Source organism: Procambarus clarkii, chromosome 13, assembly GCF_040958095.1.
Source record: "Procambarus clarkii isolate CNS0578487 chromosome 13, FALCON_Pclarkii_2.0, whole genome shotgun sequence".
Taxonomy (NCBI): Eukaryota; Metazoa; Arthropoda; class Malacostraca; order Decapoda; family Cambaridae; genus Procambarus; species Procambarus clarkii.
Genome location: NC_091162.1, coordinates 22,416,587 through 22,439,936, shown reverse-complemented (window position 1 = coordinate 22,439,936; position 23,350 = coordinate 22,416,587). Strand labels below are relative to the sequence as shown.

The window sequence follows — 23,350 nt, the reverse complement described above, 5'->3', positions numbered from 1 at the left end:
TGAGGCAAAACGTCTAAATGCGGATAGAAATGAAGAAGACAGAAATTCTTTTTTTTACAAAGTGACAGGGACTGGAAAGCTTGTGAAATGGTACATAAAAACAAAGCAACAAGATCAGTATTGGAAGGGGAAGTAAAGAGGAAAGGAAAAGGGAGCATGTTCCTGAAAATTGTATATACCAACATAGATGGAGTGAGGTCAAAAACTTTGGAGTTGCAAGATATAATCCAGCTTAGGGTCCCAGATATTGTTGCATTGTCAGAGATGAAACTTGAAGGAAATATAATAAATGAAGTCATATTCCCAAGAGACTACTCAGTTTGGAGACGTGACAGGAAAACTAGGAAGTGAGGAGGAGTGGCTGTACTGGTGAAAAAACACCTGAAGGTAAAAAGAGTTAATATTTGAAAACCCTCGAGATATTGACATAATGGCATTGCAGGTCTGGAATCAGGATGATAAGCTGATAATTGTAAATACCTACAGCCCACCAGCAAGCAACACATGGACAAAGGAAGAACTGGATGACAAACGAGAGGGCCTCATAATGGTCATGAGAGATATTATTGTACAAGCAGATAAAGATAAATCACGACTGTTGATGCTGGGGGACTTCAACTTTAGAGCAATAGACTGGGAGGCCTATGAAGCAAGAACGGAGGACTTTTGGACATGCAGATTTGTGAACCTCATTCTGGAGACATTCTTGTATCAACACATAAAGCAAGCCACAAGAATGAGGGAAGGAGATGTACCGTCAGTACTGGATCTAGTATTCACCAGGAAAGAAGAAGAGATTTTTGACATCCAGTACCTTCCTCCCTTGGGAAAGAGTGATCACGTCCTGTTAGACATTAAATATGCTTTAAGATATCATCTAGAAGAAAATGGGGACATTGAAACAGTTGATAAACTCGATTTAAGGAGAGGCAACTATGGGGAACTTCGAAATTTTTTTAATGAGTGTAATTGGACAGAATTGTTGCTAGGCAGGAAAGTAAATGAAATGTATGCCAAATTTTTAAAACTATACGAGGAAGGCACACAAACATTCATACCAAAACAGAGATGCAGGGCCAGAAAACAGGATTGGTTCGACAGAAATTGTGAGAGGGCAAGAGACCAAAAGACACAAAAATGGAATCAGTATAGGAAGAGGCCAAACCCGCAAACATACCAGCGATACAAAGATGCGAGAAACAACTATACAGCAGTAAGGAGAGAGGCAGAAAGAAATTTTGAAAAAGGGATAGCAGATAAATGTAAAACAGAACCGGGCCTATTCTACAAATTCATAAACAACAAATTGCAGGTAAAGGATAATATCCAGAGGTTGAAAATGGGAAACAGATTCACGGAAAATGAAAAGGAAATGTGTGAAACATTAAATGAAAAGTTCCAAAGTGTGTTTGTACAAAATTAAATCTTCAGAGAACCAGACACAATAAGAATTCCAGAGAACAACATAGAGCGGATAGAGATGTCTAGAGATGAAGTGGAAAATATGCTAAAGGAGCTCGGGAAGAACAAAGCAGCTGGCCCAGATGGCGTTTCACCATGGGTTCTGAGAGAATGTGCATCTGAGCTCAGCATTCCACTTCACCTGATCTTTCATGCATCCCTGTGTACAGGAATCGTAGCAGACATGTGGAAACAGGCTAACATAGTTCCAATCTACAAAAGTGGCAGCAGGGAAGACCCCCTCAATTGTAGACCTGTATCATTGACAAGTGTAATAGTGAAAGTATTGGAAAAGCTAATCAAAACTAAATGGGTAGAACACCTGGAGAGAAATGATATAATATCAGACAGACAGTATGGTTTTCGATCTGGAAGATCCTGTGTATCGAATTTACTCAGTATCTATGATCGAGCCACAGAGATATTACAGGAAAGAGATGGTTGGGTTGACTGTATCTATCTGGACCTAAAAAAGGCTTTCGACAGAGTTCCACATAAGAGGTTGTTCTGGAAACTGAAAAATATTGGAGGGGTGACAGGTAAGCTTCTATCATGGATGAAAAATTTTCTGACTGATAGAAAAATGAGGGCAGTAATCAGAGGCAATGTATCGGAATGGAGAAATGTCACAAGTGGAGTATCACAGGGTTCAGTTCTTGCACCAGTGATGTTTATTGTGTACATAAATGATCTACCAGTTGGTATACAGAATTATATGAACATGTTTGCTGATGATGCTAAGATAATAGGAAGGATAAGAAATTTAGATGATTGTCATGCCCTTCAAGAAGACCTGGACAAAATAAGTATATGGAGCACCACCTGGCAAATGGAATTTAATGTTAATAAATGTCATGTTATGGAATGTGGAATAGGAGAACATAGACCCCATACAACCTATATATTATGTGAGAAATCTTTAAAGAATTCTGATAAAGAAAGAGATCTAGGGGTGGTTCTAGATAGAAAACTATCACCTGAGTACCACATAAAGAATATTGTGCAAGGAGCCTATGCGATGCTTTCTAACTTCAGAATTGCATTTAAATACATGGATGGCGATACTATAAAGAAATTGTTCATGACTTTTGTTAGGCCAAAGCTAGAATATGCAGTTGTTGTGTGGTGCCCATATCTTAAGAAGCACATCAACAAACTGGAAAAGGTGCAAAGACATGCTACAAAGTGGCTCCCAGAACTGAAGGGCAAGAGCTACGAGGAGAGGTTGGAAGCATTAAACATGCCAAAACTAGAAGACAGAAGAAAAAGAGGTGATATGATCACTACATACAAAATAGTAACAGGAATTGATAAAATCGACAGGGAAGATTTCCTGAGACCTGGCACTTCAAGAACAAGAGGTCATAGATTTAAACTAGCTAAACACAGATGCCGAAGAAATATAAGAAAATTCACCTTCGCAAATAGAGTGGTAGACGGTTGGAACAAGTTAAGTGAGAAGGTGGCGGAGGCCAAGACCGTCAGTAGTTTCAAAGCGTTATATGACAAAGAGTGCTGGGAAGACGGGACACCACGAGCGTAGCTCTCATCCTGTAACTACACTTAGGTAATTACACACACACACACACACACACACACACAAATTCACATAAATTCACACAAATTCACACAAATACATAAATTCACTTTTGTAAACAGAGTGGTAGACGGTTGGAACAAGTTAAGTGAGAAGGTGGTGGAGGCCAAAACCGTCAGTAATTTCAAAGCATTATATGACAGAGTGCTGGGGAGACGGGACACCACGAGCGTAGCTCTCATCCTGTAACTACACTTAGGTAATTACACACTGTAAATAAAAAATATACCAGTACAGTACTGTAATTTAAAATAGGAACTTCAGCTTGCCCTGTAGTTTGTCTTTTTGATTGAAGCTGCATACTGTACTGTACAGTAATGTGTGTCTTCAAGTCAATAATTCTTCAAAATTTATGTAATCTAACTTAACACTAAAATTATTGTACAGTACGTGTGTTTGGCAAGGTCAGTTTTGACTGTCAGCTGCTGAAGCTTCACTTGTTAATGGCTCTTGGCTTGCTTGTGAGGCTTCACAGGTTGAAGGGCCTTGGCTTGTGAGGCTTCACTGGTTGATGGTCCTTGGCTTGCTTGTGAGGCTTCACTGGTTGATGGTCCTTGGCTTGCTTGTGAGGCTTCACTGGTTGATGGGCCTTGGCTTGCTTGTGAGGCTTCACTGGTTGATGGGCCTTGGCTTGCTTGTGAGGCTTCACTGGTTGATGGGCCTTGGCTTGCTGGTGAGGCTTCACTGGTTGGTGGTCCTTGGCTTCCTTGTGAGGCTTCATTGGTTGATGGTCCTTGGCTTCCTTGTGAGGCTTCATTGGTTGATGGTCCTTGGCTTGCTTGTGAGGCTTCACTGGTTGATGGGCCTTGGCTTGCTGGTGAGGCTTCACTGGTTGATGGCTCTTAGCTCTCTTGTGAGGCTTCACTGGTTGATGGCTCTTGGCTCTCTTGTGAAGCTTTACTGGTTGATGGCTCTTGGCTTACTTGTGAGGCTTCACTGGTTGAAGGGCTTTGGCATGCTTGTGAGGCTTCATTGGTTGAAGGGCTCTTGGATTGCTTGTGAGGTTTTACTGGTTGAAGGGCCTTGGATTGCTTGTGAGGCTTTACTGGTTGAAGGGCCTTGGCTTGTTTGTGAGGCTTCATTGGTTGAAGGGCCTTGGCTTGCTTGTGAGGCTTCACTGGTTGAAGGTTCTAAGCTTGCTTGTGAGGCTTCACTGGTTGAAGGGCTCTAGGCTTGCTTGTGAGGCCTCACTGGTTGAAGGTTCTAAGCTTGCTTGTGAGGCCTCACTGGTTGAAGGTTCTAAGCTTGCTTGTGAGGCTTCACTGGTTGAAGGGCTCTAGGCTTGCTTGTGAGGCCTCACTGGTTGAAGGTTCTAAGCTTGCTTGTGAGGCTTCACTGGTTGAAGGTTCTAAGCTTGCTTGTGAGGCTTCACTGGTTGAAGGTTCTAAGCTTGCTTGTGAGGCTTCACTGGTTGATGGGCTCTAGGCTTGCTTGTGAGGCTTCACTGGTTGAAGGGCTCTAGGCTTGCTTGTGAGGCTTCACTGGTTGAAGGGCTCTAGGCTTGCTTGTGAGGCCTCACTGGTTGAAGGGCCATGGCTTGTTGTTTTTATTTAATAAAAATCAAGATTTGCTTGCCTCCTGAATTCATTGGTCTCTTGTGATTACCTCTTTGGTTTGCCTCAAGTACTGATATTCATTTCTAACTTCTGGGTTAGCACAGTTTGATGAAAAATTATTTAGCATGTCAACTGAAGACATGGGTAAACTGTATGTGGGTGCTTGTGGTGGTGTTAGCACAACCTTTTTTTCCTCTTAACATCTCCAGGATGATTGCTGCTACTACCAGACATGGACTTGGCAAAAAATTATCAAAGTTACTATGAAAACAAAAGTAATTTAAGAAAATGTTTGGGTAATGGGGCGGCACTGTGGTATAATGCGAGGGTCGAGAGCACATAGGCTGTTTAGCTTGACCAGGCCTGGATGGGTCCACTTGGGGCAGGCAGGCACGCTATGTAAACCACCAGGCAAAAAAATAATTACCAACTTTTAGCAGGAAACTAGTCTTCAGCCTGTACACATAGTCTTAAGAAATATGTATTGATTCTAATATTTGATAATATTTATTTAGATTTTACTGTAATGAATTGTTTTAACATAATTCTTGGTTATTTTATAAAATACATCTCGTAGGCTCCTCTACATGCCCCTCATCCCCCAGACAGTCCCTCCTGACACCCCCCTACCCTGTAACCATCCATCCCAACACCACCTATTCCCATATCCCACGCCTCAAGCCACTGTTGTACGGGATTAATATGGTATGGCCCGATGCCTGTCTGCAGTATCTGGCAAAATCTCCTGTTTTCTGGAAACGTTGAAGTTTGACAGAAAGTTATCCGACATTGATTTAGAACCCATGCCAGTCTGCACTATGTGGCCAAACCTCCGGTTATACGAATTTCTATTCGGGTATGGCAAAGTTTTTGTCAGAAAAATATCTGCTGACTATTTTTGCCGGGTAATCGAAATACTGTATTTGGACAAGCAAGCTCATATAGTATTGTATTTATACTGGATTATCAATACTGTATTTGTGGAAATTTAAATATACAAAATTTGCAGTATTTTTATGGAATTTTAATTTTGTGTGCTCTTGATTATATATGCACAGGATGACCACCATATTATATGCCAAGGCATATATATATATTTCCTGTTGTAAACAATTGATAGCACCTTAATAAATATTTGGGAACAAGTCATTGAGTGATTCCAACTGTGTAATTTGCTCCTTGGAAATTATGTAATTGGTGAGCAGTTGTAATGGTAATGGTGTAGGTGCAATGTACAGGGGGCTGTACTCGCCTAGTTGTGCTTGCAGGGATTGAGCTTTGGCTCTTTGGTCCCGCCTCTCAACTGTCAATCAACTGGTGTACAGATTATTGCTCGCCTATTGGGCTCTATCAGATCTACATTTGAAGCTGTGTATGGAGTCCATCTCCACCACATCACTGCCTAATGCATTCTGTCTGTTAACGATTCTGACACTAAAAAAATTCTTTCTAATGTCTGTGGCTCATTTGGGTACTTAGTTTCCACCTGTGTCCTCTTGTTTGTGTTCCACCCATGCTAAATAGTTTCTCTGTCCACCCTGTCAATTCCTTCCTGAGAAATTTGTAGGTGGTGATCATGTCTCCCTTTACTCTTCCATAGACGTGAGGTTTAGCTCCCATAGTCTTTCTGCTTGGCTCATATCTCTCGGTTCTGGGACTGGTCTGGTGGCATACCTCCAAATCTTCTCTGAATTTATCTTGTGTTCAACTAGGTATGGACTGGAGCTACATACTTCAGGATTAGTCAGACATAAGTGGTATACAAGGTACTGAATGATTCCTTACACAAGTTTCGAAAGGCAATTTTTTGTTGGCCAATCTATCATATACTGCTGATAATATCCTTTTGATATGGGTTTCTGGGGACAGGTTCGGTATGATATCAACCCCCGAGATCTTTCTCTATTTGACTCTTGCAGTATTTCACCTCCCGGATGGTACCTTGTGTTCAGCCTTCTGCTCCCTTCACTTAATTTCATTACTTTACTCTTTCCTGAGAAAACATTAGTAGCTTTAGTAGCTATTTTAAAAACAGAAAATCAACTTTAGTAGCCATTTTCTAGACCATTCCTCCAGTTTGTCCAGGTAATCCTGTAGTCTCTGTCTAACTTCATCTGCCTATTCATAAATTTTTTGCATCATTGGCAAACATTGATAGGAGTAAGTCTTTACCCTCTGGAAGATCATTTACATATATTGGAAACAGGATGGGTCCAAGTACAAATCCCTATGGGACTCTGCTGGTGACATCTCACCATTCTGATGTGTTCCCTCCTCACAGTTACTCACCATTTCCTGTTGCTTAGATACTCCCTTATCCACTGGAGCACCTTACCTTTTCTCCTGCCTGCTTCTCCAAATTTTGTAACAGCCTCTCATTGGGAGACTGTGTCAAAGGCTTTCTGACAGTCTTAAGAAAATGCAGTCTGCCCACCCTTTTCTTTCTTGCCTGATTTTTGTCGTCTGGTCATAGAATTCTGTTAAGCCCGTGAGGCACGATTTATCATCCCTGAACCCATGCTGGTGATGTGTTACAAAACTACTTCGTTCCAGATGTTCTACGAGCCTTTACCCCACGATCTTCTCCATCAATCACCTTGCATTGTATATAAGTTAGGGAAACTGGCCTGTAGTTCAGTGCCTCTTGCCTGTCACTCTTTTTGTATATTGAGACTACATTAACTGTCTTCCAGTTTTCCGGTAGGTCTCCTGTTTCCAGTGACCTATTATACACCATAGTGTGGGGCACACTTGGTGCTTCTGCACCCTCTTTTTAGTATCCATGGTGAGTCTGTCATGCCTAACAGCCTTTGTCACATTCAGCTCCAACAGATTCCTTTTGACATCATCACTGGTGAGCTCAAATTCCTCCAAGGTTGCTTGGTTTGCCACCTCCTCATTTAGTGCAGGGGCTTCTTGTTCTATTGTGAAGACCTCCTGGAATCTCTTGTTGAGCTCTTCACACCACTTGTCATTCTGTGTATCTGTTCTTCCATTTTCTCAGTTTCATCACTTGTTCCTTCACTGCTGTTTTCCCTCCTGATGTGGCTGTGGAGCAATTTTGATTGGGTCTTGGCTTTACTCCCAACGTCATTTTCATACTGTCTCGGCTTCTCTCCTCACTCTGAGGTACTCATTTCTTGCCCTCTGGTATCTCTCTCCCTGCTCTCTGGTGTTGTTATTCCTATAGTTTCGTCATGTTCTTTTACTCAATTGCTTCACTAACTTATAGTCCTTGTAGAGCCATGGATTCTTCTGTTGCTTTTTGTTTTTCTCCTTTTGCACCAGGATAAACCTGTTTGCAGCTTCCTGGCACTTCTGGGTGACATAGTCCATCATATTCTGTAGTCTTCTGAGTTTTGTTTCCCCTGATATTCTCATTATGAAGTTCCTCATCTCTTCATATTTTCCTCTTCTGTAATTCGGCCTTTTCCTTTCCGATCCCATCTTTGAATACGTTATCCCTACTTCTACCAGATACTCAAATGTCAATACTGTACGCTGTAGTCACTCATTCCCATGGGGGCTTCAAATTTGACTTCCCTTATGCTTCTCATTCTTTTGGGTCCCTTGACATGTTGGCTCAGAAAGTTTCTTGTTGTCACATCAAAGAGTTTAGCTCTCCATGGAAGTACAGTCTCCATTCTCCCAGTCTGTCTTTGTGGTTGAAGTCGCCCATGATTAAGAGTCTGGATTCATTCCTGCAGGCAACTGAAACTGCTCTCTCTTTTATGTTAATAGTCAGTATGCCACAGGCAGATTTTCAAGTTCTTGAAATGGATCTTCAGTATAAGATCCATATAACATGTCAACCTACATGGATCTTCTCCTTTCGGGTATATTTTTAGGAAATGGATTATTAAATCCCCCCACTGCACATGTACTGGTGGTGTACCAGAATGTACTTTTTAAATTTGGCTTGTGTCAAGAGTTGCTTTTCACCAGAAATGATGCTTTCCAAATTTTCCTTTTAGACAGTTGTCACTTAGTACGCTGCTTAGTGACTTGGACCCTGTACATATTGATAATCTTATGTTTTTCTGCTATTGTGTTGGCATTTTGATAAATATTTAATTTCAAAGATTGAAATGTACATCAAAGTGCTGTATATTTAGTTAGATTGGCTTAACACTTTGATAAATGCCTGCTTTTCTCCCTTGTCAAAATGTTTGTCTGTAAACTTCTTTTCGATGGCAGCAAATATATTCTATTTACAGTTTTGGAACACTGGCTTGTCACAACCCTCCAAATTGGTCTTATTGACATCTCACATTATTTAACACTTTTGAAAGGATGCTCCAGGGTGAGATTGATAGTTGTGTGGCACACAATGAGCTACACAAGCCTAGTAAGTATAGGTTTAGAGAAGGCATGTTTTACCTTTCACAAGTACTCATTTACTGCAACACAATGAGAGGCAGTATGAAGTAGGAGTGCAGTTAATTTCACAAAATTTGCAAAGTCATATAATGTGTCTAAAGAAATAAATGTTAAATTTGCTAAGTGAATTTTTAAATATGTAGCAAGTATCACTATATGCTAAAAATAGCCAGGGTGAGCACAATAAGACCTCGGTGTGACAAAACACTGTCCTCGCGTGGTTAAACATTTCCATATTCATAACCACATTGTTGGTAGGAGTCAAGTATTGTACGAGTTGGTCACGGAGTGCAAGATTTCAGCATCATTAGTCCCCTAACTTTTATTAAAATTTTTTAGGATTGTTCTGATAAATATGGAATTTCACACTTTTGCTGCCCGATGCTGAAATATGTGGCATAAAACCAAAACACGCAGATTTGGTGATGATGCAAACGGTGTAATTAATTTAAAAATTTATAGAAATTCAACCTATTGTCCAAAGAGTATGGGACTTGTTTTAAAATTTGCGCCAAAGTCTTCCCATTCTCTGTATACCCCACAGGCATCCCGGCCCCACCGTGTGGGCACTCACACATGTTGAAGGCTCACTGTTCTCGTGACCTCGCTCGTGACAGCCGCAGCCTCCTTTCGAGTCAAAAAAATTTTCCCATTCCAGTTAATTTATATCGGGTAGTTGTTGTTACAGGCTTTATAAACACTGCAAATTGACTTCAAGAGGGTTAGTGATCAAGAACAGAGCCAATCCTTGATGAAAGCAGTGTAAGAAACACTAATGAGGGGAAAAGTTATTGAGTGTTTGTCGAAAATATAGAAAAGTGAGACTTGTATATCTTATAAGCAAATATTCCCTTTCAGCATTTATTGTAAACAATTTGATATCAAATTGAACGACGAAGCACGAAAATTGAGATGAGAAAACTGAAAAGAGTATTAACATTGGAGTGTAGTTGTGTGCTCGCAGGCAACGCTCGGCCGACCTTGCAGTGTGCAGCGGGTCGCCCGCCGGGCCAGCGAAAGTGTTAATAAGATTAAGGTCTACGCTTTAAAAATTAATAAACATTTGGGAAATATTGTAGTAATTGAAGGGTTTGAACAATAGGGAATGAAGTACAATGTGTGTGTGTGTGATAACTTGGTAAACTCTGACATTCATTAAATCATACAATGTATACATAGGTTTACATTATAGTACTGAAGTGATTGTTAGCAATAAAAGACCATGAGAACTATAAAGACAAGTGCAATTGTAATAACAATTTTGATGGAAGTGATAATGAAGTTAACAGTTGAGGTTTTGCTAACAGATTTGTGGAAAACTGAAAATTGATTGTAATGTGCGATGAAAGATTGAAAACAAATTGCTTAGTAGCACTTCTGCTGTAGAAAGCAGTTGCATACCAAGTAGGATGTTGTCCTAAGCAGTTATGTACCCAGTAGGATGTTGTACTAAGCAGTTATGTACCCAGTAGGATGCTGTAGAAAGCAGTTATGTACCAAGTAGGATGCTGTAGAAAGCGGTTACGTACCCAGTAGGATGCTGTAGAAAGCGGTTATGTACCAAGTAGGATGCTGTAGAAAGCAGTTACGTGCCCAGTAGGATGCTGTAGAAAGCGGTTATGTACCAAGTAGGATGCTGTAGAAAGTGGTTATGTACCAAGTAGGATGCTGTAGAAAGCGGTTACGTACCCAGTAGGATGCTGTAGAAAGCAGTTACGTACCCAGTAGGATGCTGTAGAAAGCAGTTATGTATCCAGTAGGATGCTGTAGAAAGCAGTTATGTACCCAGTAGAATACTGTAGAAAGCGGTTATGTACCAAGTAGGATGCTGTAGAAAGCAGTTATGTACCCAGTAGGATGCAGAGTAAAGTAATTATGTACCCAGTAGGATAAGCGATCAGTCTCTTGTGACTAGAAAAATTAGGCCTTCTTATCGAAGACTTCCCATTTTATGATCTCTGTAATAATTAATGATAAAGATGAAAAAAAAGAGCATTCTTTCACGTATTAAGGTCAAAACATTAATAAATTAAAAAGTAATAAATTAAAATATGAAAAGGTTATTAATTTGTTGGTTTATATTTTGATACAAATGCATAAAATTCCTTGGTATGCTTATTGGTTATTTTTATAATTATATACTAAGCATTGAGAAGACTAACATTATAGGCTGGACAAATTCTTGTGCCTATCACGCGACTAGAGAAGGCCGGAGATTCAGAGAACAGTCTCCTGAATGAAAAGAACAAAACTCCACCTTTCAGTAAAGAGAATGTCTTGGCTAATGTACATTTTCAGATGTACTGATGTGATCACTCTTTATTCAACCAATTTTTTTAATTTTTTCTTCTGATGTGGCTCAATTTGTTGTTAATTAGTTAAGAAGAATATCTTCTAGCATCAGTAGTATTGCTAAACCAGAAAAATAAAATGAATATGCAAAAAAAAAAAAAAATGAAGCCCAAACTTGTGATCTGAAGGAAACACAAAGTGTAGCTACAGTGGTGTCCTTCCAATGCTGCAATAGTGACTGGTAATATGCACTCTGTTCCAATTGGTTTAGCAACATATGTTATTTTCCGACCAATATATTTCACGAGGGGCTCGTCCAAGTACAGTATGCCATAAAGTCCATTTCATTCATGTACTCGCCAGTAGATTGGAAAATGCCGGTAACTCCAAACATCTGTATTGTCAAATGTTGGGATACGTGGAACAAAGTTGACACCTTTTCCCCACAAGAGTACACCCGCTGTTCTGATGGAGACACCACACCAACACCATGAATCTGTATCCTAGCACTATCAAACTGCATTGGCAAGGAGATGAAGCCCATGTACTACGCACACTACGGGCATGAACAGTTGAAGATGAGGGCATTTATTGCTCAATTTCCCCATGTGACATCACATTACGGCATTTGGCTGGGTGAGCAGCTGTTAACATCACGTACACTACTACCACCAGCCACAGCACTGCTAAAACTACTAAATCCGGAATACGAGTCATCTTCCACATGTTCGTGGCCTATGGGAACAACATGTTGCACATACATGTCCTGCCTCGAAATGGGAGTGGTGGCATAGTGAGGCCACAGAGGAAGTGGTGATGGTGTAGGCCTCGGGGCAGACATACACGCGTCACCATCACTCTGTATCACTTTTATCTGAACTTTCTTACTGCACATAATGTTTATTGTCGTTGTCCCTTCACCTTCTAGTGTGTGGTCTGGTCAACATACTTTAGCCATGTTATTGTGACTCATCGCCTACATAATGTTTATCCTTATCTGAATCGTCCAAGTCACCTTTTCCACAAGTTTTTTCTGAATTTCTTCATCCTTGAGTGAATCTGAGGAGCGAGTCACAGCATGGCGTTGGGCTGTGGAGGAATGTGCATCAATCATGGTAGCCTAATGCAAACAGGCCTTCCCGCCAATAGGCCTACTTGTGATTTTTTTCCAAGATGTTGGCTATTTACTATTTCCCATGGGCAGTGTCTGTTAGCCCCATTTATGAGGCAGGACATTTAAATTTTATGTGGTACTGTACTTTAAACCATCCTTGATTGTATAGTACAGTTTACAGATCGATAAGAAATCGACAATAAAGTACTGTACTGTACTCTATTCGTTAACCAAAATTGTCCATTGACTATGGTAAAAGCTGAGATACATTCTAGCCCCAAAATTGTCCACTCTTGAACAATATTTTTAAACATGGTGAAATACGAGCAAGTCTTCATCTTTCATTCCTTGCCACCATTTGCAATTTGTGGAGCGAGTAAGCATCTCCTGCCCTCACCTCTCACCCTTACACACTCCTTTCTTCCCATTCCTATGTCCTCCCTCGCCTTTTTCCCACCTCAACAGAATTGGAGGAAAAATGTCACACATAACAACACGTGAATCACAAGTAATGCATATTTTTCAATCTAATAAACCAGCAATAAAATACATGTAATTTTAAGTGAAGTATAAATTATGTATTTGCCACAAACAGTTCTGGCACCAACCCTTAATGTGCGGTTATTTTGTAGTGTGTTTATCCCCCAAGAGTAATAATATCTCTATAAGAATGCAGTGGCGCTAACCTAGACTCGTTAAAAAAATTCTGGTATTTTTTTTTGTATTGTAAATGAGATTATCGTGTGCCATCAGCAAGACAATTATCATCAGCATCATCATGCTATCCTCACTACCACTGTGCACTTAGTACAGACTTTCATGTAGAATATTTCTACAATCTGAATAATTTTCCCCAGAAATGATACAGAAAGAAATGCATGAAAATCTATTGGTTTGTGGATTGTTGCAAGTTATATTTAATTTATTAGGGGTTATTTTTTATGGTATTGTTAAACTGTGATGGTGTGGGTTGGTGTGAGTGGTGTGACTATGAGGGGTTGGTGTGCAACCAGTCCTCTTAAAAATAACGTTGCTTTTGGCCGTTTGTCAGTATGGCCGAATTTGGACGTAATTTGAAAATGAAAAAAAATATGAAAATAAATTTGGGACTTTTTTTTTCTTTTTCAACAACAGTAAGTTAAGGGTCCTCATGAAGGTTAGGTGGGCAGGAAATTGTCAAGGTTTCAAAACATTATGAAAAACGTTAATTGAAAGTCATCTATTCTAACCTTACAGAGTCGGCCGGACGACTCAAACAGAAAACGGAACAGTACGTCACTTTTGTGAGTTGATTTCATTTCAAATTACGTCCAAATTTGGCCATAGCGCGCATACGAGCCAAAAGTGACGTTATTTTTAAGAGGACTGGTTGTGGTGTGACTATGGTAAGATGATACATGTTATATTATGATAAACTTAAATGGTGATAATTACTATATGAAACTTTAAGGTATGTAATAATAAGATACACAAAGGCATGTATGGTTGGCTACTGTTTACATGAGCATTGTACAGTATTCCAATAATGGTGATAGGTTTTTGTTTTCCAAGGTGGTGAGCATAACAAATGCTGTGTACAACTTTTTGAACTAATGTAAGTGGAGTGTGAATTACCACAACATATACTATAGTAGATTATAAAGATATAATTTGTTCCTGATACTGTAAATGTTGGCTTGTTATGATGCAACATATTATTCTGATTTTTGGTTTTATCAGAAGATGTAACATTATTTTAGTATGCAAAGTGTTGTCACATTATTATTATTATTACTGCATTAAGAAAATCCACAGGGCCATGATGAGGATTTGAACGTATGCACTGTGTATTCCCAGATGCACGCTCTAAACGACTACGCCATGACATGGTAAAAGAATTGCAACCTGGGGTACTACTGCACCTTTAAGGATCCTAGAGGCTTCCATTGAAGCCGAACCAGGGATAAAATCAATTCAAAAGGTTCAAATCCTCATCCAGCCTGTCCTAAGCTAGTTAATCCATCTGCCAAACCCCCTGTTTATGAATAAAAAGTGGTTTACACGCAACTCACAACTAACGACATCCGAACACTTCCGGAACAAGTGTTTAACTGACGTCCTCTGTTCAAACCACAATTCTATAAATGCTTCACCCACGTACTTCAAACACATATAATCCTCAACAGAAACTAAACACATAACTTAACCTACGCCTAACTATACATAGAATTTTTATGTATAATACGGTTATGATAATTTATGAGAACAAACCAATGTTTAATACAGAGTATGTTAAAATTGATGAATGCACCTCGGTAGGACGGCCGCTGCTTTAAACAGCCTAGTGTGAGGACGGGTTGCCTTATTACGGCTCCTGTGGATTTTCTCATTGATATTTCATGATACTGTAATGTGATTTCTCTGTGTATTATTATTATTATTATTATTATTATTATTATTATTAGTTACACTGTTAATTTTGATGTAAAATTTAGACTTTGCAACAAAATGTGAGATTTATTATCAATGTAATTGGCCTCCCTGTAACTGTTTTGGGCAAAGATGACTGTCATAAACTTGTGCACATAGTGACCACCAGTGTAGGCTTTGTAACAAGACCTTCAACACGGTACATTATAGTGAAGGTTTCTGGGGGTTTCCTATGGGTGGCTCCTTGGTGTTTGCTACATAATTGCTTCACCCAATTCAATCCATGTGAGGCCATTGTGAGTTATTGTAAGTCTACCATAGACCAGAGGTCACAACCTGGCCCTGTCTAAAGAGGCTGAAGGAGCATGGGATTCAAGATCACCCAAACCAAGAAGAGACCACCAGCAAGGTGAGTGAATCAAAACAAACAGCAAGGTAACAAAGCATAAAGTATGAGCTGCAAATCTCCATGACAGAGAAGCCACCCAGTTCTGAAGCAGTCTTCTCGTTAGTTCCACATGTGAACATTTTTCCCTCGATCCCCTAGCCATGAACCTCAATCATTTTGTCTGGTGTAGACTACTATGACACTTTCTGTTACTCTCTTTTTTCCTGTCCCAGCACTTTCTGGGTTCCAGGTTTTCAGATAAGTGTTGGCCATCCTGCACACAGTTTTTATCCTGGGGGGATCATTTGCTTGTGTACTTGTTCTTTTTGTAGTGTTTGCTTCACAGTGTGTATATGTTTGTCTCACCTCTTGTGAAAACTCTGATTAACTGTTCTCTCTAGGCATGCTCAGTCCAAGGAGATCATTTCTAGCTGTTCACAGGTGTTGACTTGCCTTGCTGGACTTGAATTCTGTGTGTTCAGATGGGTGTTTTGAGAGGCTGGCATCCAGTGAAAGGTGCCTTCCCTTCAGCAGTGCATGGGTCTTTGACGTGCCTGAGGCTTCATGGATGGAGGCAGTCTGGATTTTCTTACAAGGCATCTCAGAGGGTGTGTGTGTTCGTTATACAGCATGCAGCTCACACTGTTATAAGCTGCATTTGCCCCTAGGCTGCAAATGCAGCCTTTAGGGTTTATAATATTTGGCAAGAAGCTCTTGGGGCCAGTGTTCCTGCTTAGTCTACCCTACAGGATCCAATAAGCTTTTTGTAGTCTTTTCAAGAATTTATTATGAAAAGGCCCTCCAATTCTATCCTCACAGGGTGAGAGTTTAAAGATTGTGCCTTGGTTTTTATGTACAGTATTCTGATGGCCATTCTTACTGCTTCTATCATGCTGGTTGTTGGGTGGGGGAAAATATTCCACCCTGAGGCCTATGATGTTTGTGGTCATAGGTCACAGGTTTACTAAGCCCTTATTAAGGCCCTCTGCTCTTAAGGTGGCTGCTTTACAGCCCGGGATGGCCCCTTTATCTCTTCAGAATCCAGACAGAGTGCAGTTGGTGTTTTCTACTTACTCCCAAGTTTGCTCCTCCATCTCCTTCCCTGGGTCAAGCTGGTGTTGTTCAGTGGGGCCAGAGGCTTTTCCTTCACTACCAGGGTTTCGGTGTCTGGGGGGGATGGTGATACTGTAGGTGTGTTTTGGGCCTTTGAGAACTGCCCCTGCCACTTCAATAAGGGGGATATCTGAGCCATTGCTTCCTGCCAAGGATCTGCTACCTTCTGTTTTTAAGAGGTGTTTTGTGGTTGCAGGTCCTTCCCTGTGGGGTGACGTGTTTGTCCTCTACATCTGGCGTGGATCTCGGCTGTGCTCCAATGCCTTGTGTTCCTGGGGTGTTCAGGGCTGGGGGGCTCCAGAAGTAAGTAACCTTTTCACCCAGATTTATCGTTGGTTTCCTTTGAGGTGGGGTATTTGATTAAGGAAAAGGGTTTATTGTACCCCATTCATTATTTGAGTTGGCTACAGGTACATGTTCGACCTTTTAAGTTTGAATCTTGATTCCTTGTCCAATTTTCTGTAGGACCACCTTAGCTTAAGTTTACCTGATTTTGTAGGTGGATTTCCTTGACGTGGAATGCCTATTGGCACGTTCCTATTCATTCCTGGTTGAGGGATTGATTAGGTTTTGTGGTGTGGCATCAGGCTTACCACATCTAGGTTTTCCCATTCGGCTTGAATCTGGCTCTCTGTTCGTTCACCAAGTTGGATCATATGTTGGTTTGTTGCTTTCAGATGGTAGGGTTCATGTGTTAGCCTACCATAATGACTGGCAGGTTTGGGAACCCTGCTAATTGAATGTGTGTAAGCCAGAGATCTGGTTCTTTCCGAGTTTGCTAGGCTTAAGTTTCTGGCGAGTTGGTGAAAGTCCCATTTGGTTTCATCACAGGTTCAAACCAGGTTGGGCCTGGTCTGGGATTCTTGCCTGCATCTCTGCTACGCTTGGATGTGCATCTTCGGCTGGTTGCAGAGTCCCCATGTCACCTGTCATTTGTTCAAGCAGCTGTGTGAGAGTCTGAACTTTGTCTGCTTGGTGTATCTGCTTGATACATGCTTAATGGGGTTCTGGAAGTTCTTCTATTCCCCAAGCCCGGCCTGAGGCCAGGCTCGACTTGTGAGAGCTTGGTCCACCAGGCTGTTGCTTGGAGTGGCCCGCAGGCCCACATACCCACCACAGTCCGGTTGGTCCGGCACGTTTTTTAGAAAAGTCTAGTTTCCTCTTGCAGATGTCCACGGTTGTTCCGGCAATATTTCTTATAGTTGCTCGGAGGACGTTGAACAGCTGCGGACCTCTGATGTTTATACAGTGTTCTCTGATTGTGCCTATGGCACCTCTGCTCTTCACTAGTTCTATTCTGCATTTTCTTCCATATCGTTGATTCCAGTACATTGTTATTTTACTGTGTAGATTTGGGACCTGGCCCTCCAGTATTTTCCATGTGTATATTATTTGGTATCTCTCGTCTCCTTTCTAGTCAACACATTTGGAGAGCTTTGAGACGATCCCAATAATTTAGATGCTTTATCGTGTCTATGCGTGCCGTATATGTTCTCTGTGTTCCCTCTATTTCGGCAATCTCTCCTGCTCTGAAGGGGGAAGTGAGTACTGAGCAGTACTCAAAACAGGGCAACACAAGTGACTTGAAGAGTATAACCATTGTGATGGGACCCCTGGATTTGAAAGTTCTCATAATCCATCCTATCATTTTTCTGGTTGCCACAATATTTGCTTGGTTATGCTCCCTAAAGGATAGGTCGTTGGACATCATTATTCCCAAATCCTTGACATGCTGTTTTCCTACTATGAGCAGATTCAATTGTTTTGTACCCTGTATTATGTTTTAGGTCCTCATTTTTGCCGTACCTGAGTACCTGGAATTTATCACTGTTAAACATCATGTTATTTTTTGCTGCCCAATAGACAACTTTGTTGATATCTGCTTGTAGTTTTTCAATGTCTTCCGCAGAGGTAATTTTCATGTTGATTTTTGTGTCGTCTGCAAAGGATGACATGAAGCTTTGACTTGTATTTTTGTCTATACAGTATCTGATATGAAAATAAGGAAAAGCTATGGTGCAAGGACTGTACCTTGAGGTACAGAGCTTTCAACTGAACTTGGACTCGATTTTATTTAATTGACTGTTAATCGTTGTGTTCTGTTCGACAGGAAATTGAGTATCCAGCGTCATACTTTATCAATTATTCCCATTGACCTTATTTTGTGCTATCACTCCATGATCACGTTTGTCGAATGCCTTTGCAAAGTCTGTGTATACTACATCTGCATTTTGCTTTTCTTCTAGAGCTTCTGTAATTTTGTCATAGTGGTTGAGTAACTGTGACAGACAGAATTTTCCCGCTGGGCAGGGAATTCCCGCTATCATCTGGGCAGGTTTAATTCTGGGTGCTATACTGTTTTCTGTGGTTCCATCCCTTGTGCTGCTGTTGGGACCATCGGATATGGGCTCCATGGAACATTTAATGGCTTCTGGTTCACCAGTTTTTGGGGTTCTTTTTCATGGCTCCACCTTTTCTCTGTGCTTGACCTATTCATGGACACTTTAGCCTTGAGTTGGGTGTTTGTAACAAGCACTCGCCTAACCGCTCAAAGGTCGTTGGGTGGATCCATTGAGTTGTGCACACTGTACAGGGCACAAGTTCGTGGCAGTCTAACGTACTTTGTCTCCCGGTGAGCTCTGTGGTTTATCTGAATTGCAGGGGGTTGTACCCCCCATTAATCTTTTCTTGTTGGGCTGGACTGAAGGTAGTGTGTCGGCTGAATGCTTAAGGTTTGGTTCTGTGCAGTTCATGTTCGGGGTGTGTCCAACATTTTGGTAGACTCGTTTTCATTCCATCGCCATAATGGACCGTTGATGGTGTCCTTTTCTTGGCTTTGCAAGACCTTCAGGTATCTCAAGGTGGACCTCTGAGCGTTGACATAGATCCGACAACATCCAGCTTATGTGGACCCATTTCCAGATAATGAGGCTCTCACAGTGGATGTATTTTGGCTGGACTGAGATTGGTGGGGGTGTCTTTATCTCTTCCCTCCAGTTCAAAAGTCTTGTTGAATGACAGCATCAGCACCATCCTTCTTCCACTCCATGCTGAGACAGGGAAGAGAGATCTCAAGGACTGTCATGAAGATATTATATATATTCTAGAGGCTCAGGGTCATCCTGTACTCCAGGTTGACATGTTTATTGTCCTATGTGCTTTTGTTCTCGTATTGGCATCCTCGGTAACACAGCATTTAACGGGTTTTGAATATTGAGCAACACAGTCCGGTGCTGCATAGCCTTCTTTTGATAATTACTTATAGCATTGACTTAGATGCCATGGAAGACCTGCAAAATATTATGCAATATACACTTCACAAAAGGTTTTAACAAATGTAACCATGGTATTATTGCACACACACACAATGTGCACAAAAGGCATTACTGGCAATGCAGGAAGGTGGATCTCTGAATTTCATAAACAGAACCCAAAGAGTAATACTCAACAAGGTCAAATGAGGATGATCCATTGTGAAAAGCTATTCCCTGGGGTACTATGCTCACTCAAGTACTTTTCCCTTGTCCTCTTACTGGACAGTGACAGGCACACAAACTATAGTACCATATTGTTCTTTGGGGATGACACTAGGATTTTCATGAGTAGACACTACAGAGGACACGGCAAACCTCCAAACTTGTGTCAATTGGGGTTTTCAGTGGGACACATAAAATATTATTTAATTAAGATAAATATATTCCAGTTCCTGCACAATGGTAAAAATGAAAATTCATGTCAAAATGGAAACCACATACAAATTAGTCAACATTATAAAAAAAGCAATATAGAAGATCTGGGAGTAATCATGTCGGAAGATCTGACTGCTAAGGTACACATTAAACTAGGTGTCACAACTGCAAGAAAAATGATAGGCTAGATACCAAGAACCTTTCAAAAAAGAGATTTAAAAAAATTATGGTACTTTTCAAAACACTAGTCCTCTCTAGGAGGCAGAATATTGTTGCATACTACAGCCTTATTCAAAGCTGGAGAAATTGATGACCTGGAGAACATGCACTGATCTTTTACTGCCCAAATCCATTCAATAATGCACCTCAATTATTAGGATTGCTTAAAAGTTCTAAATATGTATTCTCAAGTGCAGGTACCTAGGTACCTTGCGATGATTTCGAGGCTTAGTGTCCCTGCGACTCTGTCCTCGACCAGGCCTCCTACTATACAGGCAAGAGATCCCTAATAATTTACTCTTGGAAATTATTAGAGGGACTGGTTCCAAATCTGAACACAGAAATAACTCCTTACAAGACTATTGGACATGGCAGGAAGTGCCATGTCCCATTTGGACATGGCCCAAAGCCCATGGCCCATGGTTTCCAACAGCCCTGTTGGAAACCAGAGGTGCAACAGATACACTGAGACAATTCTTTCAACATTAAGGATTCAAAAACTTTTTTTTTTTATACTAACCATAAGGTCCTAGTCAGAGATGGGGTCATTGGAATATTAATCCCCATAACCAGCACAAGGTAAACTCTCAGGCCCATGGACTTCATGAATTGTGGCTTTGTCTACAGTTTTTCAAATATTCCTCGGGCAGATATTTGTACTTGGGGTTTTGGCAGTTCAACAGAGTACTGGCAACTAATTCCATGGTGCACATTCTTGGTCTTCACTGCGCTTGTATGACTTTGGAGTTGTTAACTCATTGCCAGATCCCCTCTTTCATCGGGCTACTTTCTGTAGCTATTGGTCACCCTTGGGCGATAGCTTCGCAGTTTTGTTTTCTCTGCTTTGTAACTTGCTGTTTGTATGTTTTTGTTTTCTCACCTTTCTGGGGCCTTTCATTGATTTTGTTCCCTCTCTTTAGTGTGGGGGAAGGGGGGGGGGCGAAGGAGACAGATTTTTGCTTCTGGTGCCAAGTAGGCTTACAATGACTCCCAAGAGCCTGGCATGGATTGAATTGGGTGCAGCTTGCCAGATACCAAGCACCAAGGAGCCACCAAAGACCCATTAGAAAGAGGCATTTCATTGCATTCACCCTTGGTTTAATTTTATTTAGTATTTTTAGTATTATACTATGTTTCCGTTGATTTACTACTACAAGCTAGATCTATTGCAAATATAAGTTTATACGTGTGGTACAGGTGTAGAGAGAGTAGTGAAGGGGGGACAGGATAATTTGCAAGAGAAGAGAGAAGAAAATAAACATAAGAGGTAAAATGGTAAATGGGAAGGGAAAGAATAAAGAAAAGAATTGGTAGAGGGGATGAATAAAAATGAGAGAAGATGGTTATGGTGGGAAATTAGAAGAAAGGTGAGAGAATGGAAAGAGATATGAAAGGAGAGAGTGGAAAAGAAAGGGAGAGGGGGAATAGGCAGTTAAGGGAGACAATCATTAGTGAGAAAGGACATCATTATTAGATATGTACCATGCCTGAGAAATCAAATCAGGTGACCTATTACAAATTCAGGCCCACCGTTATATGTGACATGTAAACTGTAGTGGGACCTTAAAGGCTGATCTTGTTGAACCTAAGATAATTGAAGAACATGGAGGAGGCACAACACTAGACAATGGTTTGTGTTAGGGTGTTGGTTTTGAAGTACTGTACATAGTGGATTATGTTGGTTTTGTGGTACTGTACTGTACACAAGGATTATATTTGGGTATGGGTCTTGTTGTACTGTACACAGGGATTATATTTGGGTATGGGTCTTGTTGTACTGTACACAGGGATTATATTTGGGTATGGGTCTTGTTGTACTGTACACAGGGATTATATTTGGGTATGGGTCTTGTTGTACTGTACACAGGGATTATGTCAAGGAGTTGGTCTTGTAATAATGTAGACAAAGGATTATAATTAGTAGTTAGAAGTTAAATCGATTATATTTCTCAATTTTACCGACTGGACAAAGTCGCATAACAGGAAATGCTCGCATGCTTGAGTGTTGGTCTATTAGTTGAATGTCTTGTGCAGAAGGAGTTTTTATATCCTAGCCCTAATCCAAGTGGTCATTCTTCAATAATTTGTTGTAACATTCATCTTTATTAGACAATTACCTTAGTATTGTTACATTTAAATGCTGTATTAAGTTCACAATCTTTATTAACATCTTGGCAGTTCGGCCTCTCCCATGCATTCCCAAACCATAAATGTCCAGGGCTCCCTGGGCTGCTCAGTGATGTGAAAAATATTTACAATCATTTTACTTTTCTAAGTTATTTGTCACTTTAAATTTGATGTCAAAATGTTTGTAAATGAACTGTCTGGAGAATAGGTGCAAATACAATTGTACATTTATAATAGATTTTTGTGCACCTCCTCGAGTTCCCACAGGTAAACATGTAAACATAATGGGCTTTGCAGGTCCCAATCAGAGATGCTTGAAATGTTTACTATCATTTTACATTTCCTCGGAACATTTATTGTTGGCGTATGGATAATGTGTTTTAGCATCATCAGAACATGAATGTGTTAAAGGAAACATTGTCATTGTCAAAAAGTCATTAATTAGTGTAAATATGAATTTTAACAATAAACTATAACCTAACTTTATGGGTAACTTGTAAGAATTTGCATAAGTTTCCATTTTACAGAGTCTAACTCTTTTTTGTTGGCAAAACATTAATTCACATTTGTGTGGGGGGGGCATAAATCACACTACTGTTATCACCGTTACTAACCTTGAGGACCTGTGTTTGATTCGCTGTTTGATGTACTTGATCAGTGATGATGGCCTTTTCTCTCCTGGTTTAGACTGTTAGATTTAGCAGCTGCTGCCTTTCTGTAATTGTGTAAGTTATCTATGAAGATTTAAAATAAAGAGCAGTCTATAGCTGGCTGGGGGTAGCAAAAATTATAATAGAACAAACATGGGTAAATTTGATTTCTCTTTCCTGGGGAGGGTCCCATGTGGCTACCTGAACTTGACTGAGTTGTTCTGACTTGACATGACTTTCAGCCACTAGGTCACATCTGATGTGCAGTCTTGTTTGGCTTTCTGGGGATCAAAGACAGAACCTGGCCCTTGACAGAGGCACAGAGAGGTGGCAGCTGTCTGCCTCCCCTCTGGGA

General features: G+C 40.6%; 1 protein-coding gene across 7 annotated transcripts in view; it reads left to right on the top strand.

The window, feature by feature from the left end:
• LOC123757088 (transcription factor 20) overlaps positions 1-23,350 on the top strand; it is a 219,914-nt gene that overhangs the window by 96,784 nt on the left and 99,780 nt on the right. The window contains exon 5 of one of the 7 annotated variants that reach the window (XR_011228386.1): positions 16,507-16,613. The exons of the other annotated variants lie outside the window; for them this stretch is intronic. The gene's annotated coding sequence lies outside the window, so the exon portion shown is untranslated. The remainder of the gene's footprint in view (positions 1-16,506; positions 16,614-23,350) is intronic. 7 annotated transcript variants of the gene reach the window in all.